We start from the raw sequence: 19,041 nt of genomic DNA on the forward strand, positions 1-19,041 counted from the left end.
AAACTTTCTTACTTGTGTGACATATTCAACCTGCTCAATGAACTCAATCTGTCACTTCAGGGGAGAACGACAACTGTGTTTAAGTCGGCAAAGTGGCTGCATTCAAAGCCAAACTGGAATTATGGAAGCAACGAGTGAACATTGGGATTTTTGACATGTTTCAAACATAGCAGAGATTTTGAAAGAGACGGAGCCAGGAACTTCCTTCTCCCAGCTGGTGCATGATCACCTTTTTCAGCTTTCAAAAGAGTTTGAGCATTACTTTCCAACCACACAGGACCCCCAAACAGGGAAGGTATGGGTCCGTGACTCATTTGTGAATAAGCCAGGTGAATTGACTTTGTCTGTGCTAGAAGAGGATCAACTACTTGAGATCGCAAATGACGGTGATCTTAAAAAGTATGTTTGAGACAACTTCAAATCTCCATCTGTTCTGGATTAAAGTCAAGGCTAAATATCCTGAGTTTGTCACAAAAGCACTGAAAAGCCTGCTTCCATTTCCAAAATTCTATTTTTGTGAGGCAGGGTTTTCTGCAGTGACAGCAACCAAAACGCAATTATGGAGTACACTGGACATAAGCAACACACTTCGCATGTCACTGTCTCCCATCACCCCCAGATGGGACCATCTAACTGCAGGAAAACAAGCTCAGGGTTTGCACTGATTCTGCCATATGGTAAGTTGTATAATTATTTCATTATATATTATGATGTAATAATAATAGAAATTAAGTGCACAATAAATGTAATGCGCTTGAATCATTCCCAAACCATCCCCCTTCCCCAGTCCGTGGAAAAATTTTCTTCCACGAAACCGGTTCCTGGTGCCAAAAATGTTGGGGACCACTGTGCTAAAGGCTTCACCATCTTCTCCCTCTCAACTTTAAATAGAGGATCTCTTCATTCTTTCCCTGTATATTACTGTATGAATGTCAAACATATATTACAAAACATAACCCCTCAAACTATAAACTTGAGTTTTCAAATGACTGTTAAAGATCAATTCTCTTATTAGGCTTCTTAATATGGTTTAGTTTGAAGAAAGTGTTCCATGGAAAATAAAAATATAAATAGTATTTTAAAGTTTAATAAAATTTGAAAAGCAAGAGTATTTGAAAGCCAGCAATGTACTTCAAAATTCTTATTTTAGAAATATGGAAATAGAGCAAAAATGAATCACCAAGATCACATGGCTAAAATACTTTCCTTATCTTCTATCCATTCTCAAGTTCAGATTAGTTTCTTCGTATATATTTCTCAACCATTGTATTCTTTATACATATATTTATTTATGCTCATATATATGTTTTGTCATATGTTTTAAGTCATTTTTATGACTATTCTGGCTCATTCAGTTATTCAATGAATGAATTTATTAAACATTTATTGTAGTTCATGGACTCTGATAGACCTTTGAGATTCAGTAATAAGTAGATTCTTTTACTAACCTGGCAGGACACAAAATATAGTGATGCAGACCCCATAAGAAAACCAATAATTTCAATCCAAATTTTTAAAAGTTACAATAGAGTAAAATAAATTACTGTGAGAGCATAGACTATTCATGACTACATCAGACTGAAGGTTATAAAAGAGGCATCCTATGAAAAGGAACATCTGAATGGCTACTTGAGAAAAAAAAAATATAACCTTGTAGCTTCAGTTAGGGTTGACAGGGTGATTTAAGGAAAAAGCAGAAACACTGGTGATCTAAGAGGAGGAAACAACATATAAAAATTCATTTAGGCCTGAGAGAACAGAGCACATTCTAGAAATTGCATTAGATGAGTGTGAATGAAAAAATTGTACAAGTGGGAGTATATTAAAAGATAAGGTTAGAGGTAGACAGTGGCAGTATGCCTCTTACATGACATGCTATGCTTATAAGACATTATAATGGGACTTGTTGTTTTAGTTATGGATGAAGCACTAAGACAATAAGTGGTAAATAACCTATCTTACGTTCCAAAGCAAGTAGCTCAGCCACCTAAGCCTGACTTACGTAAGGAAGTGGTTACAAATCAGGTGGTTTGTAACCCTTCACTCAATTCCAAATATTAGGCTGTAAAATAATTGGAAGAGAATAATTGATAAAGTTGGGAATTAGAAGTACAGAGTCCCACCATCTCCCATGGCGAAGTGGAGAAGGAGCAATGTTCTCCTTACATCAAGGCCAGTGAAACAATTTCAAGAAGAAACTTAGAGAGCTCAATGTCAGTGTTTTAGAGCTTGAGGGACACATTCAACTAGTGTATAACTCATTCTTGAGAAGTCAAAGTGCAAAAGACTTGGCTAAAATGTCCCATAGCAGTAGAGAACAATGGTTTGGATGTAACTGCATTACCACAAAGAGCATGTCTAAGGTTTGCATATCCTATGAACAATATATGGGCCATATAAAAAAGAGTTCTTCTCCCAGAAGCTCATGTAAAGGAGTATGAAGACCAAAGAGAAAGATGCTAGAGCTGTATACATAGGGGCTGAAGGAGGAGACAGTCCCTGGAGTGGACCACAAAAAGAACTGCCTGAGTAGAGAGAACTGTAGATTGAGAGGTCCCAGTGATGGAAGAGTTCCAAAGAACCACAAAGCACCCATAAATGAGTCAAAATAAAATATCTTCTTAAGTAGAGAATTTCAACACCAACCCATGGCAGTAGAAGCCAAGAAAGCCTTTCCTACTCCACTTTTCTTTCCTTAGCTCTTTCCCTCTTACACATATACACATATACCTTGGGTAAAAGAAATGGAAAATGTATTTAGCATAGCTGTGGAGAGTAGGTTAGATGTACAACTGAAAATAAATAGAAAATGCTGAACTTTCTCTCATTTTCTACATTAAGATGTTCTCCTACAGCAAGCCTAAGCTAGGAGATGAAAGCAAATACAATTTTAAATAGAGTATGCTAGATCATATGTGTTTGCATCTATAGATCCATTCTTCAACCTAATTTCCCCTGGACTGGGTTGATCAGCCTCCCTTACCTCTAGATTTGTGTTGGTATCATTAAATGGGAGGCACCTTATTGAGATAACAGGGCAGAAGAAGAAAGAAGTCAGCGTATTTATTCCTCTGGATCCCTCCCTGTTGTTCAAAGATTGGCAGGGTTTTGATCCTGCAACAGAAGACAAAGATTCTATTGGAACAGTCTCTCTTCAGCTAGAGGTCTCATGTTATACTTACTCTTACTCCCTCTCATTGCTCATTAAGTCCTAGGGGTAGTTATGACAACAGTTGCTAGACCTATAGGTTGCAATAATTTGAAGATTTACCTCAATTCTGTCCATAACTTTGTAAATAGTTTCTTCATTAAAGTCTCTTCAATTACCTTGTTTCATAGTGTCAACCATTTCTTGCCAAGACCCTCACTTATCCTGAAAAATCTAGATTTGTTTATTAGAACACAGAGATGTATATATTATTTACTGAACTGAATTCTTTGGACTATAGCAAGAAATATTTTTTCTCAAAGTATTGTCAGAAAAATCATGGGAATCTCTATTCATAGAGAGTGTGTTTAAAAGGGCTTTGGAGAAAAAAAAGGAGATGTTTTCTGCTGCATTTTATGAATGTGCTGCATTCTATTTGATGTACTGGTTACACTATCTTCTTAGAAACTACTGGAGAAAAAGGCCATGAGTTGTATATTTTTTGCCTATTTTCAAGAGAACAATGTATATAGTAAAATTGTAGGAGACAACAAATATATAGCTTAGAGGAACATTTTGAGTTTAAACAAATACATTAGGAAAAAGGAAAAATTGAAAGAAAATACACTAGATATTCCACATAAGAACAGTAAAACAAACAAAAAAAACCCAAACCAAACAAAAAAAATACTAAGGTGAAAAAATGTAAAGATAAAAAAATGTAAAGATAAAATCAATATTTAATGAAAGTAGAAGCAAATGAACAAACTGAGACTCAATGTAGATGAACACTAAAACTAAAAGCTGTAAATAGTAATCAAGAAAAGGTGAGAGAGTAGCATTTACATATATACACTACCAAATGTAAAATAAATAGCTAGTGGGAAGAAGCTGCATAGCACAGGGAGATCAGCTCCATGCTTTGTGACCACCTAGGGTGTGGGATAGGGATGGTGGGAGGGAGACACAAAATAGGGATATGGGGGTATATATATATATATATATATATATATATATATATATATATACACACACACATATAGCTGATTTACTTTGTTATACAGCAGAAACTAACACAACATTGTAAAGCAATTACACTCCGAAAAGATGTTAAAAAAAATTAAAAAATGCAAGCAAGTATAAGTGAAAAATATCAGGATATAATAGAGTTAGGATTCTTTTTAATTCAAAATAAAATTCTATTAATAACTTTATACCAATATTTTTTTCCTTTTATCTATGAGGTATAGTTGACTAACAATACTATATAAGTTTCAGAAGCACAGCGATTCACAGATTTTAAAGGTTATATTCCACTGATAGTTACTATAAGATACTGGCTATATTCCCTGTGCTGTAGCATATATATTTGTACGTTATTTATTTTATATATAGGAATTTGTACCTCTTAATCCCTTACCCTTATCTTGTCACCCCTCCTTCCCTCCCTAACTGGTAGCCACAAGTTTGTTCTGTATATTTGTAAGCTTGTTTCCCTTTTGCAATATTCATTGTTTTTATTATTTTTTTGGATTACACATATAAGTGATATCATACATTATGTGTCTTTGTCTAACTTATTTCACTAAGCATAATACATTCCAAGTCCATCCATGTTGTTGCAAATGGCAAAATTTGATTTTTTTTATGGCTGAGTAGTATTCCATCGCATATGTGTGTGTGTGTGTGTGTATCCATATCTTTATCCATATATATGTTAATAGACTCTTCTATATCTTGGCTATTGTAAACAATGCTGTTATAAACACTGGGGTTCATATATCTTTTCAAATTAATGTTTCCATTTTCTTCAAGTATATACCCAGGAGTGGAATCATTGAATTATATGGTGGCTTTATTTTCAGTTTTTTGAGAAACCTCCATACTGTTTTCCACAGTGGCTGCACAATTTTTATTCCCACTGACAGTATAAAAGGGTTCTCTTTTCTCCACATCTTTGCCAACATTTACTATTTGTGGTCTTTTTGATGATAGCTATTCTGATAGGTGTGAGGTGATATTTTATTGTGGTTTTGATTTACACTGGTCTGATAATTAACAATTTTGAGCATCTTTTCATGTGCCTGTTGGCCATCTGTATGTCTTCTTTGGAAAAATGTCTATTCAGGTATTCTGCCCATTTTTAATTGGGTTATTACTTTTGATGTTGAGTTGTATGAGTTGTTTATATATTTTGGATATTAACCTCTTATCACTCATACAATTTGCAATTATTTTCTCCCATTCGGTAGGTTGTTTTTTTTTTTTTTTCATTTTGTCCATGGCTTCCTTTGTTGTGCAAAAGATTTTAAGATTAAATAGGTCCTATTTGTTTATTTTGATTTTGATTCCTTTGCCACAGGAGAAATATCCAAAAATTATTGCTAAGATTTACATCAAAGAGCATTCTGTGTATCTTTTCTTCTAAGACTTTTATGGTTTCTGGGCTTACATTTAGGTCTTTAATCCATTTTGAGTTTGTTTTTGTATATGGTGTTAGAAATTTTTCAAATGTCATTATTTTACATGTAGCTGTCTCATTTTACCAGCATCAATTGCTGAAGAGACTATTTTTTCTCCATTGTATATTCTTACCTCGTTTGTCATATATTAATTTATCTACATAGGTGTGTGGGCTTATTTCTGGGCTCTGCAGTCTGTCCCATTGATCTATGAGTCTTTTGTTGTTCCAGTACCATATTGTTTTGGTTGCTCTAGCTTTGTAGTAGAGTCTGAAGTTAGGGAGTATGATACTTCCAGCTTTGGTGTTCTTCTCAAGGTGTTTGGCTATTCAGGTTCTTTTGTGTTTCCATATAAATTTTAAAATAATTTGTCATAGTTTTGTGAAAAATGCTATTGGTATTTAGATAGGGATTGCAATGACTCTGCAGATTGCCTTATGTAATATGGTCATATTAACATGAAAAGATGTTCCACATTACTAATTATCAGAGAAATTCAAATCAAAACTACAATTCAGGAACACAATATACCTTTCCATCTGTTTTGTGTCTTCTTCAATTTCTTTTCTCAGTGTCTTATAGTTTTCTGAGTACGGGTCTTTTACCTCCTTATGTAGGTTAATTCTGAGAATTTTTTCTTGATAAAATGGTAATATTTTTTACTTACTTTCTCTTTCTGTTACTTTATTGTTAGTGTATAGAAATGCAACAAATTTCTATATATTATTATTTTTTTTATCATGCAACTTTACTGTATTCAGTAGGGAGCACCAGAAATTTTTTTCATGAGATCTTTATGATTTTCTATGTAGAGTATTATGTCATTTGAGAGCACTGACAGTTTTACTACTTTCTTTCTAAATTCAATCCTTTTCTTTCCCCCTATTCTTGTCTGATTGATGTACCTAGTACTTCTATTATCATTTTGAGTAAAAGTGGAAAGAATGGGCATCCCTCTCTTCTCCCTGATATTAGAGGAAATGTTTTCAGCTTTTAACTCTTGAGTATGATGTTAGCTGTGAGCTTATCATATATGGTCTTAATTAAGTTGAGGTATGTTCCCTCTATACCCACTCTCTGGAGAGTTTTTATTATAAATAGATGTTGAACTTTGTCAAAAGCTTTTTCTGCATCAATTGATATGATCACATGGTTTATCTTGTTCATTTAGTTAATGTGGTGTAATCACACTGATTGATTTACGGATATTGAAAAATCCTTGTATCCCTTGGACAAATCCTACTTTATCATGGTTTATAATCCTTTTAATGTATTGTTCGATTTTGTTTGCTAATACATTGCTGAGGGTTTTATAATCTATGATCATCAGTGATATTGCCCTATAATTTTCTTTTTTCTGACATCTCTGTCTGGTTTTGGCATCAGGAAGATGTTGTTCTCATAGAATGAGTCTGGAAGCTTTCCTTCCTCCCTAATTTTTTGGACTATTTTGAGAAGAATAAGTGTTAGCTGTTCTCTAAATATTTGGTAGAATTCACCTGTAGTCCTTGACTTCTGTTTGTTGGGAGTGTTTAAATAACTGATTCAGCTTCATTACTGGTAATTCATATTTTCTATTACTTCCTGGTTAAGTCTGGGTGATTGTGCATTTCTAGAAATGTACCCATTTCTTCTAGGTTGTCCTTTTTCTTGGCACATAGTTGTTCATATTAGTTTCCCATGATCCATTGTATATCTGTGGTGTCAGCTGTAACTTATTTGTTTAAGTTCTAATTTTATTGATTTGGACACTCTTTATCTTGATGAGTCTGGCTAAAGGCTTATCACTTTTGTTTATCCTTTCAAAAAACCAGCTATTAGTTTCATTGATCTTTTCTATTTTTTAATCTCTATTTCATTTTATACTGCTTTCATCTTATGATTTCTTTCTTTCAACTATCTTTGAAATATTTTTGTTCTTCTTTTTCTATTTTCCTTAGGTGTAAGGATCTGTTGTTTATTTGGTATTTTTCTTATTTCCTGAGATAAGCTTGTGTCACTGTAAATTTCCCTCTTATAACTACTTTTGCTGTGTTCCATAGAGTTGGGGTCATTGTGTTTTCATTTTTCCTTGTCTCCAGGTATTTTTCTATTTCATCTTTGATTTCTTCAGTGATTCATTGGCTGTTTAGTAGTATATTGTTTAGCATCCAGACGTTTGTGATTTTTAAATTTCTTTTCTTGTAGTTGATTTCTAGTGTCACAGTGATGTGGTTGGAAAAACATTGTGCTTTCTATGATATCAATTTTCTTAAATTTACCAAGACTCGTTTTGTGGCTTAGCCTGTGATTTATCCTGGAGAATATTCCATCTGCATTTGAAAAGAATGTTTATTCTATGGATTTTGAATGTAATGTTCTCTATCACTCTCTCTCTATATATATAGAGAGAGAACATTCCTTATATGTATAGTGGACATACACCCCAAAAAACATCTTCTTTTTTTTTCTTGTACTGAATATTTAATTGGTTCATCTTATTTTCTCTATACCAGAATATATATATATATATATATATATATATATATATATATATATGGAGAGAGAGAGAGAGAGAGAGAGAGAGAGTACTTCTGATCTAATGTGTCATTTAAAGCCAGTGTTTCCTTATTTATTTTCTATCTGGATGACCTATACATTCATGTAAGTGGAAACTACATGCATAATTTTGATAAAGCATATTAAAACACATTATTAGAAAAATATAAATTAATATAAATAATTAGTCCATAATGAATGAGTTAAGATAACCATTAAAGAAATCAGTGAAATACTGAACTCTTAAGTCATTTGCTTAATTTGTCATTTGATTAAGCATATTACACATTTCAGAGGCCTTCCTATTATGGCTAGTTACCATATTTAAAGAGAGAATTGTTTTTTTTTTCTGATTTACTTCAAATATCTATGGCTTCCTCGTGGGGGCACTTCCAGTTTGGTTGAATTAGGATATCCCAAAATTTAACTCTCTACCAAAGCAATAATAAAAGCACTGGAAAAAAGGTCAAAATCAACTTTTTCTGTATTCTTGTAATAAGCTAAAGGCTTACAGCAATCTGAGGATCACTAATTAAAGAAAAATTCTTGAATTTCTGTAAGAACAACAGGTTTGATCATGACATGGAGAATTGATCTACTGCTGCCTCTGTTTCCCTAGCTCTGCTGTAGCCTGGAAAATCAGGAACATCACAACAATAACTATGAAAAACAGTAAACTTACAGTCATTGGAGGGGAGAGACTGCATATGGAGCTCATCAAAAGGTCCCATCCAAGATCCAGAATTGCCAAAGCAATCCTGAGGAAAAAGAAGAAAGCTGGAGGCATAACCTTTCCAGACTTCAGATAATAACAAAGCTACAGTAATTAAAGAAGTGTGGTGTTGACACAAAAATAGACATATAGATCAATGGAACAGAATAGATAGTCCAGGAATAAATCCACACAACTATGGTCAATTAATCTTTGGCAGAGTAGGCAAGAATATACAAAGAAGAAAATACAGTGTCTTCAGCAAATGGTGTTGGGAAACCTTGGACAGCCACATGTAAATCAATGTAGCTAAAATATTCACTCACAACATGCACAAAAATAAACTCAAAATGTTTTAAAGACTTAAATGTAAGATAGAACACCATGAAAGTCCTAAAAGGGAACATAGGCAAAGCATTCTTTGTTATAAATTATATCATTTTTTTTCTTAGGCTCAGTCTCCGAAAGCAATAGAAAAAAAAAAAAAAGGAACAAATGGGACCTAATCAAACTTGCAAGCTTTTGCACAGCAAAGGAAACCATGAACAAAAGGAAATAAAACTTACAGAATGGGAGAAAATATTTGCAAAAGATGCAACTGACAACGGACTAATCTCCAAAATATTCAAACAGGTAATAGAAGTCAATAAAACAAACAAACAAACAAAAACAAAAATACCAATAAAAAAATGGGCAGAACACCTAAACAGTCATTTCTCCAAAGAAGACACCCAGATGGCTAACAGGCACATGAAAAGATGCTCAACATTGTTAATTATTAGAGAAATGTAAATCAAAACTACAATGAGGTATCATGTCACACCAGTCAGAAAAGTCATCATCAAAAAGTCTATAAGTAATAAATGCCACAGAGGTTCTGGAGAAAAGGGAATTCTCCTACACTTTTCGGTGGTATGTAAATTGATGCAGCCATTGTGGAAAACAGTATGGGGGTTCAAAATCTTACAAAATATAGCAGAGGGAGGAACACTCAAAAACTTATTCTACGAGGCCAATATTACCCTGATACCAAAACCAGATAAAGATGTCACAAACAGAAAAAATTACAGGTGAATAACACCAATGAACATAGATGCAAAAATCCTCAACAAAATACTAGCAAACAGAATGCAACAGCACATTCAAAGGATCATAAACCATGAGCAAGTGGGGTTTATTAAAGGAATGCATGTATTCTTCAATATACACAAATCAATCAACATGATACACCATATGAACAAACTGAAGGAGAAAAACAATATGATGATCTCAATAGATGCAGAGAAAGCTTTCAACAAAATTCAACACCCATTTATGATAAAAAACCCTACAGAAAGTAGGCATAGAGGGAACTTTCCTCAACATAATAAAAGCCATATATGACAAACTCACAGCCAACTTCGGCCTCAATGGTGAAAAAGTGAAACCATTTCCACTAAGATCAGGAAAAAGACAAGGTTGCCCACTCTCACCACTATTATTCAACATAGTTTTGGAACTTTTAGCCACAGCAATGAGAAAAGAAAAATGAATAAAATGAATCCAAATGGGAAATGAAGAAGTAAAGCTGTCACTGTTTGCAGATGACATGATGCTATATATAGAGAATCCTAAAGATGCTACCAGAAAACTATTAGAGCTAACCAATGAATTTGATAAAGTAGAAGGACACAAAATTAATGCACAGAAATTTCTGGCATTCCTATACACTAATGATGAATAATCTGAAGGTGAAATTAAGAAAACACACCGATTTACCACTGCAACAAAAAGATTAAAATATCTAGGAATAAACCTACATAAGGAGATAAAAGACCTGTATGCAGAATATTATAAGACAATGAGGAAAGAAATTCAAGATGATACAAAGAGTTGGAGAGATATACCATGTTCTTGGATTGGAAGAGTCAATATTGTGAAAATGACTCTACTACCCAAAGCAATCTACAGATTCAATGCAATCTCTATCAAACTAACACTGACATTTTTCACAGAGTTAAAAAAGGTAATTTCACAATTTGCATGGAAACACAAAAGAACCCAAAGAGCCAAAGCAATCTTGAGAAAGAAAAACGAAGCTGGAGGAATCAGGCTCCCTGACTTTGTACTATACTACAAAGCTACACTAATCAAGACAGCATGTAAAACCCAGAGATAAACCCACGCACATATGGTCACCTTATCTTTGATAAAGGAGGCAGGAATGTACAGTGGAGAAAGGACAGTCTCTTCAATAAGTGGTGCTGGGAAAACTGGACAGGGACATGTAAAAGTATGAGATTAGATCACTCCCTAACACCATACACAAAAATAAGCTCAAAATGGATTAAAGACCTAAATGTATGGCCAGACACTATCAAACTCTGAGAGGAAAACATAGGCAGAATGCTCTATGACATAAATCACAGCAAGATCCTTTTTGACCCACCTCCTAGAGAAATGGAAATAAAGACAAAAATAAACACATGGGACCTAATGAAACTTCAAAGCTTTTGCACAGCAAAGGAAACCATAAACAAGACCAAAAGACAACCCTCAGAATAGGAGAACGTATTTACAAATGAAGCAACTGACAAAGGATTAATTTCCAAAACTTATAAGCAGCTCATGCAGCTCAATAACAAAAAAACAAACAACCCAATCCAAAAATGGGCAGAAGACGTACATAGACATTTCTCCACAGAAGATATACCGACTGCCAACAAACACATGAAAGGATGCTCAACATTTTTACTCATTAGAGAAATGCAAATCAAAACTACAAGATATCATATCATACCAGTCAGAATGGCCATCATCAAAAAATCTAGAAACAATAAATGCTGGAGAGGGTGTGGAAAAAAGGGAACATTCTTGCACTGCTGGTGGGAATGTGAATTGGTACAGCCACTATGGAGAATGATATGAGGTTCCTTAAAAAACTACAAGTAGAACTACCATATGACCCAGCAATCCCACTACTGGGCATATACCCTGAGAAAAACATAATTCAAAAAGAGTCATGTACCAAAATGTTCATAGCAGCCCTATTTACAATAGCCCAGAGCTGGAAACACCCTAAGTGTCCATCATCGGATGAATGGATAAAGAAGATGCAGCACATATATACAATGGAATATTACTCAGCCATAAAAAATGAAATTGAGCTATTTGTAATGAGGTGGATGGACCTAGAGTCTGTCATACAGAGTGAAGTAAGTCAGAAAGAGAAAGACAAATACTGTATGCTGGCACATATATATGGAATTTAACAAAAAAATCATGTCATGAAGAACATAGGGGTAAAACAGGAATAAAGACAGACCTACTAGAGAATGGACTTGAGGATATGGGGAGTGGGAAGGGTAAGCTGTGACAAAGCGAAAGAGTGGCATGGACATATATACACTACCAAACATAAGGTAGATAGCTAGTGGGAAGCAGCCACATAGCACAGGGAGATCAGCTCGGTGCTTTGTGACTGCCTGGAGGGGTGGGATCGGGAGGGTGGGAGGGAGACGCAAAAGGGAGGGGATATGGGAACATATGTATATGTATAACTGATTAAATTTGTTATAAAGCAGGAAAAAAAAGAAAATATGCATATTAGTGGTTTATACCTGATATTGGTTATGTTACCTGAGTTTCTCTTATTGAGCTTGATCACGCAGCTTTGTTTTAGTTATATGACCAATGACGTGTAAAAGACCTTTCCTGCTCAGATGAGACTGGCTTCTTTGAAATCAAGGTATCTCACACATCTCTTGGTGGTTTATCATCCAAAGACCAAGCTTATCCTGGGTAACTTGATCCTCTCTACTCTGCATTCTTTCTCCTGTTTCACCATACCCTTCACCATTATTAAAGCCTTGCATGAATAATAAAAAAAAAAGACAGTATGGTATTGGCACAAAAACAGAAATATAGATAAATGGCACAAGATAGAAAGCCCAGAGATAAACCCACACACATATGGTCACGTTATCTTTGATAAAGGAGGCAGGAATGTACAGTGGAGAAAGGAGAGCCTCTTCAATAAGTGGTGCTGGGAAAACTGGACAGGTACATGTAAAAGTATGAAATTAGCACATTCCCTGATACCATACACAAAAATAAATGCAAAATAGATTAAAGACCTAAATATAAGGCCAGACACTATCAAACTCTTAGAGGAAAACATAGGCAGAACACTCTATGACATAAATCACAGCAAGATGGTTTTTGACCCACCTCCTAGAGAAATGGAAATAAAAACAAGAATAAACAAATGGAACTTAATGAAACTTAAAAGCTTTTGCACAGTAAAGGAAACCATAAACAAGATGAAAAGACAACCCGCAGAATGGGAGAAAATATTTGCAAATGAAGCAACTGACAAAGGATTAATCTCCAAGATTTACAAGCAGCGCATGCAGCTCAATAACAAAAAAAAAACAAACAACCCAATCCAAAACTGGGCAGAAGACCTAAACAGACATTTCTCCAAAGAAGATATACAGACTGCCAACAAACACATGAAAGAATGTTCAACATCATTAATCATTAGAGAAATGCAAATCAAAACTACAATGACATATCATCTCACACCAGTCAGAAAGGCCATCATCAAAATTTTACAAACAATAAATGTTGGAGAGGGTGTGGAGAAAAGGGAACACTCTTGCACTGCTGGTGGGAATTTAACTTGATACAGCCACTATTGAGAACAGTATGGAGGTTCCTTAAAAAACTTCAAATAGTACTACCATACGACCCAGCAATCCCAATACTGGGCATATACCCTGAGAAAACCATAATTCAAAAAGAGTCATGTTCCAAAATATTCATTGCAGCTCTATTTACAATAGTCAGGACATGGAAGCAACCTAAGTGTCCATCATCGGATGAATGGATAAAGAACACGTGACACATATACAATGGACTATTACTCAGCCATAAAAGTAATGAAATAATACCACTTTCTGTATCGTGGTTGAACCTAGAGATTATCACAGTAAGTGAAGTAAGCCAAAGACAAATATGTGATATCACTTATATGTGGAATCTAAAACATAGTACAAGTGAACTTATTTACAAAATAGAAGCAAGTACACAGACATAGAAAACCAACTTATAGTCATCCAATGGGAAGGGTGGGGAGGGATAAATTGGGAGTATGTCATTAACAGATGCATACTATCATATATAAAATACATTTAAAAAAAGGATACACTACAAAGCACAGGGAAATATATTCAGTATCTTGTAAAAAACAACAATGGAAATGGAATGGAATATATATATATATATATATATATATATATATTCTCTTTGCTGAACTCCTGAAACTAACACAATATTGTAAATAAACTATATTTCAATAAAAAATCCCCATCCAAAGTTTATTTTCCTAAGGCCTATCTCACAAATTTCTGGAACATTTCATTTTACATGGTGGTGTTAGTTGACCTAATTTGGACCTCGCTTAATAGTCAGCACTATACCTCCAAAGCTTTTGTTGTAAACAACCGGTGGATATTATTTATAACACAGATGCCTAAGGCTGTGAGGTCAGTTCAGGAAAACAGTAATATGTCCAAAAGCTTCAAAGAAAATTCTGAAGAACAAGCTGTTACATAGGAGGAGTTGGAAAACTCTGACATAATCCTGAGGTACTAGAAGGCAACACTCATGCTCAGAAAATATCAGAGATAGCACTAGTCTGTAAATTTTGGCTCAACTTGAGAGCTTGAGAAAGCCAGAAGTGAAGCTTAAGTCAAACTGGTAAATTTTTCAATTGTTGACATTGTGTCCCAACACATAAACAGAATATCCTGGAAAAGAGGCAGACTTACTGTTTCAAGGTATTAAAGAAATTAAATGAGAAATCAATATCAGAAGGAACTTAATGGAATTCATAGGCATGTGGAAATTAATCAACACACCAAAATAATCATTGGATCAGTTAAAATCACAAGTTGAATGAGAAAATATCTTGGGAAAAATAAAAACAGAAACAAAACAACTCAAAGCTTATGGAATACCATGACATCAGTTCTTAATAAAAATGAAGAGCTGTAATTCTTATAATAAAAATAAAAATATTTAAAATCATTATCTTAACAGTCAATCTTAATGCGCTAGGAAAAGAAAAAAAGGAAAGAAAAAGAAAGAAGGAAATAAAAAAAAGATTGGAGTGAAAATTAATTAAATATATAATTTAGAAAATTAATAGATAAATTTTTTAAATGAAAGAAGATTCTTTGAAAATATCAAAAAATTTGAAAAATTTTAGCTAGAATCACCACCCCTCCCCCCATCCAAAAAGAAAAACAAAAAACTGAAAACGAGATTCAAACTACTAAAATCACAAATAAAACCCAGGACATTCCTATTTACCTTATAGAATTGACAAAAATATCATAAAGGAATACTATGAATAATTGTATGCCAATAAATTAAATGACATAGATGAAATGCACAAATTACTAGAAACACATAAACTCCTAAAACTGAATAAAGAAGAAATAGAAAAATGAAGGTGCCTATAAAAATTAAAATGTTAAAATTCATAGCAGAGAAATTATTTTTAAATTTTATTTTTTTAATTTTATTTATTTTTCTTTTAACAACTTTATTGGAATACAATTATTTTACAATGGTGTGTTAGTTTCTGTTTTATAACAAAGTGAACCAGCTATACATATACATATCACCATATCTCCTCCCTTTTGTATCTCCCTCCTACACTCCCTATCCCACCCCCCTCTAGGTGGACACAAATCACCAAGCTGATCTCCCTGTGGTATGAGGCTGCTTACCCCTAGATATCTATTTTATATTTGTTAGTATATATAAGTCCATGCCAGTCTCTCACTTCATCCGAGCTTACCACTTGCCCACACATATGCTCAAGTCCATTCTCTACATCAGAGTCTTTAACACTGTCCGAACCCTAGGTTCTTCAGAATTTTTTTTTTAAGATTCCATATATATGTGCTAGCATACAGTATTTGTTTTCCTCTTTCTGACTTACTTCACTCTGTATGACAGACTCTAGGTCCAACCACCTCATTACAAAAAAAAATCAATTTTTTTCTTTTTATGGCTGAGTAATATTCCACTGTATATATGTGCCACATCTTCTTTATCCATTCATCTGTCGATGAACAGTTAGGTTGCTTCCATGTACTGGGCTATTATAAATAGAGCTGCAATGAACATTGTGGTACATGTTTCTTTTTGAATTATGGTTTCCTCAGGGTATATGCCCAGTAGTGGGAATGCTGGGTCGTATGGTAGTCATATATTTAGTTTTTAAGTACCTCCATACTGTTTTCTATATTGGTTGGAAAATTTTACATTCCCAACAACAATGCAGGAGGGTTCCCTTTTCTCCACACCGTCTCCAGCATTTATTGTTTGTAGAATTTTTGATGTTGGCCATTCTGACATGAGTGCGGTGATATCTCATTGTAGTTTTGATTTGCATTTCTCTAATGATTAGTGATGTTGAGCATTTTTTCATGTGTTTTTCGGCAATCTGTATATCTTCTTTGGAGAAATGTCTATTTAGATCTTCGGTCCATTTTTGTTTTTTTTGTTTGTTTGTTTGTTTGTTTCGGTATGTGGGCTTCTCACTGTTGTGGCCTCTCCCGTTGCAGAGCACAGACTCAGGACGCACAGCCACAATGGCCATGGCTCATGGGCCCAACCGCTCCGCGGCATGTGGGAACTTCCCAGACCAGGGCACGAACCCATGTCCCCTGCATCGGCAGGCGGACTCTCAACCACTGCGCCACCAGGGAAGCCCTTCGGTCCATTTTTGGATTGGGTATTTTTGTTCTTTTGATATGGAGTTGCATGAGCTGCTAGTAAATTTTGGAGGTTAATCCTTTGTCAACTGCTTCATTTGTAAATATTTTCTCCCATTCCAAGAGTTGTCTTTTGGTCTTGTTTATGGCTTCCTTTGTTGTGCAAAAGCTTTTAAGTTTCATTAGGTCCTATTTGTTTATTTTTGTTTTTATTTCCATTTCTCTAGGAGTTGGGTCAGAAATGATATTGCTGTTATTTATGTCATAGAGTGCACTGCCTATGATTTCCTCTAAGAGTTGTAGAATGCCTGTCCTTATATTTAGGTCTTTAATCCATTTTGAGTGTATTTTTGTGTACGGCGTTAGGGAGTATTCTAATTTCCTTCTTTAACATATAGCTGTCCAGTTTTCCCAGCACCACTTATTGAAGAGGCTGTCTTTTCTCCATTGTATATTCTTTCTCTCTTTATCAAAAATAAGGTGACTATATGTGCATGGCTTTATCTCTGGGATTTCTACCCTGTTCTATTGATATGTATTTCTGTTTTTGTGCAAGTACCATCTGTCTTTATTACTGTACCTTTGTGGTATAGTCTGAAGTAAGGAAGCCAGACATCAGCTCCAGATTTCATCCTCAAGCGTGCCTTGGCTATTCAGGGTCATTTGTGTTTCCATATGAATTGTGAAATTTTTGGTTCTAGTTCTGTGAAAAATTCAATTGGTAGTTTGAAAAGCATTGCCCTGAATCTGTAGATTGCTTTGTGTACTAGAGTCATTTTCACATAGTTGATTATTTCAATCCAAGAACATTGTCTATCTCTGCATCTGTTTGTATCATTTTTAATTTCTTTCATCAGTGTCTTATAGTTTTCTGCATACAGGTTTTTTGTCTTGTTAGGTAGGTTTATTCCTAGGTATTTCATTCTTTTGTTACAATGGTAAATGGGAGTCCTTCCTTATTTCTATTTCAGATATTTCATCATTAGTGTATAGAACTGTTAGAGATTTCTGTGCATTAATTTTGTATCCTGCTACTTTACCAAATTCGTTGATTAGCTCTCATAGTTTTCTGGTAGCATCTTTAGGATTTTCTATGTATAGTATCATGTCATCTGCAGACAGTGACAGCTTTATTTCTTCTTTGACAATTTGGATTCATTTTATTTCTTTTTTTCTTTTTTGATTGCTGTGTCTAAAACTTCCAAAACTATATTGAATAATAGTTGTGAGAGTGGGCAACCTTGCCTTCTTCCTGGTCTTAGTGGAAATGGTTTCACTTTTTCACCATTAAGAATGATGTTGGGATTCAGGGAGAAGAGGGTGGAAGAGTAAGACACGGAGATCACCTTCCTCCCCACAGATACACCAGAAATTCAGCTACATGTAGAACAACTCCTACAGAACACCTACTGAATGCTGGCAGAAGACCTCAGACCCCCCAAAAGTCAAGAAACTCCCCGCGTACCTGGGTAGTGCAAAATAAAAAAGAATAAACAGAGACAAAAGGATAGGGATGAGACCTCTACCAGTGGGAGGAAGCTGTGAAGGAGGAAAGGCTTCCACACAGTAGGAAGCCCCTTTGCAGGCAGAGACTGCGAGTGGCGGAGGGTGGAGCTTCAGAGTAGCAGAGGAGAGCACAGCCACAGTGGAACGGAGGGCAAAGCAGAGAGATTCCCGCACAGAGGATCGGTGCCTACCGGCACTCACCAGCCCGAGAGGCTTGTCTGCTCGGCTGCTGGGGCGGGTGGGGCTGGGAATTGAGGCTCGAGTTTCACGATTCGGTTGGAACGCAGGGAGAGGACTGGGGTTGGTGGCAAGAACACAGCCTGAAGGGGTTAGTGCACCACAGCTGGCCGGGAGAGAGTCCGTGAAAAAGTCTGGACCTGCTGAAGAGGCAAGAGACTTTTTCGTCTCTGTTTGTTCCCTGTTGCGCAAGGACAGGGGATTAAGAGCACTGTTTACAGAAGCTACAGAGATGGGTAAGAGCCGCGGCTAAAAGCACGGACCCTAGAGACGGGTGTGGGTTGCTGGGCCTGCTGCTGCCGCTGCTAAGAAGCCTGTGAGCGAGTGCAGGTCACTGTCCACGGCCTCTTTCCGGGGAGCCTGTGCAGCCTGCCCCTGCCGTGGTCCCAGGATCCAGGGAGAGCTCCCCCGGGAAAGTGCATGCAGCGCCTTGGGCTGGTGCAACGTCACGCTGGCCTCTGCCGCCGCAGGCTCGCCCCGCACTCCATACTCCTCTATCCCCCAGGCTGGAGTGAGCCAGAGTCCCCAAAGCAGCTTCTCCTTTAACCCCGTCCTGTCTGACCGAAGAACAGACGCCCTCCAGGGACCTACACGCAGAGGTGGGGCCAAATCCAAAGCTGAGACCCGGGAGCTGTGAGAATAAAGAAGAGAAAGGGAAATCTCTCC

This window comes from Mesoplodon bidens, assembly GCF_964165515.1.
Source record: "Mesoplodon bidens genome assembly, chromosome: X".
Classification (NCBI taxonomy): Eukaryota; Metazoa; Chordata; class Mammalia; order Artiodactyla; family Ziphiidae; genus Mesoplodon; species Mesoplodon bidens.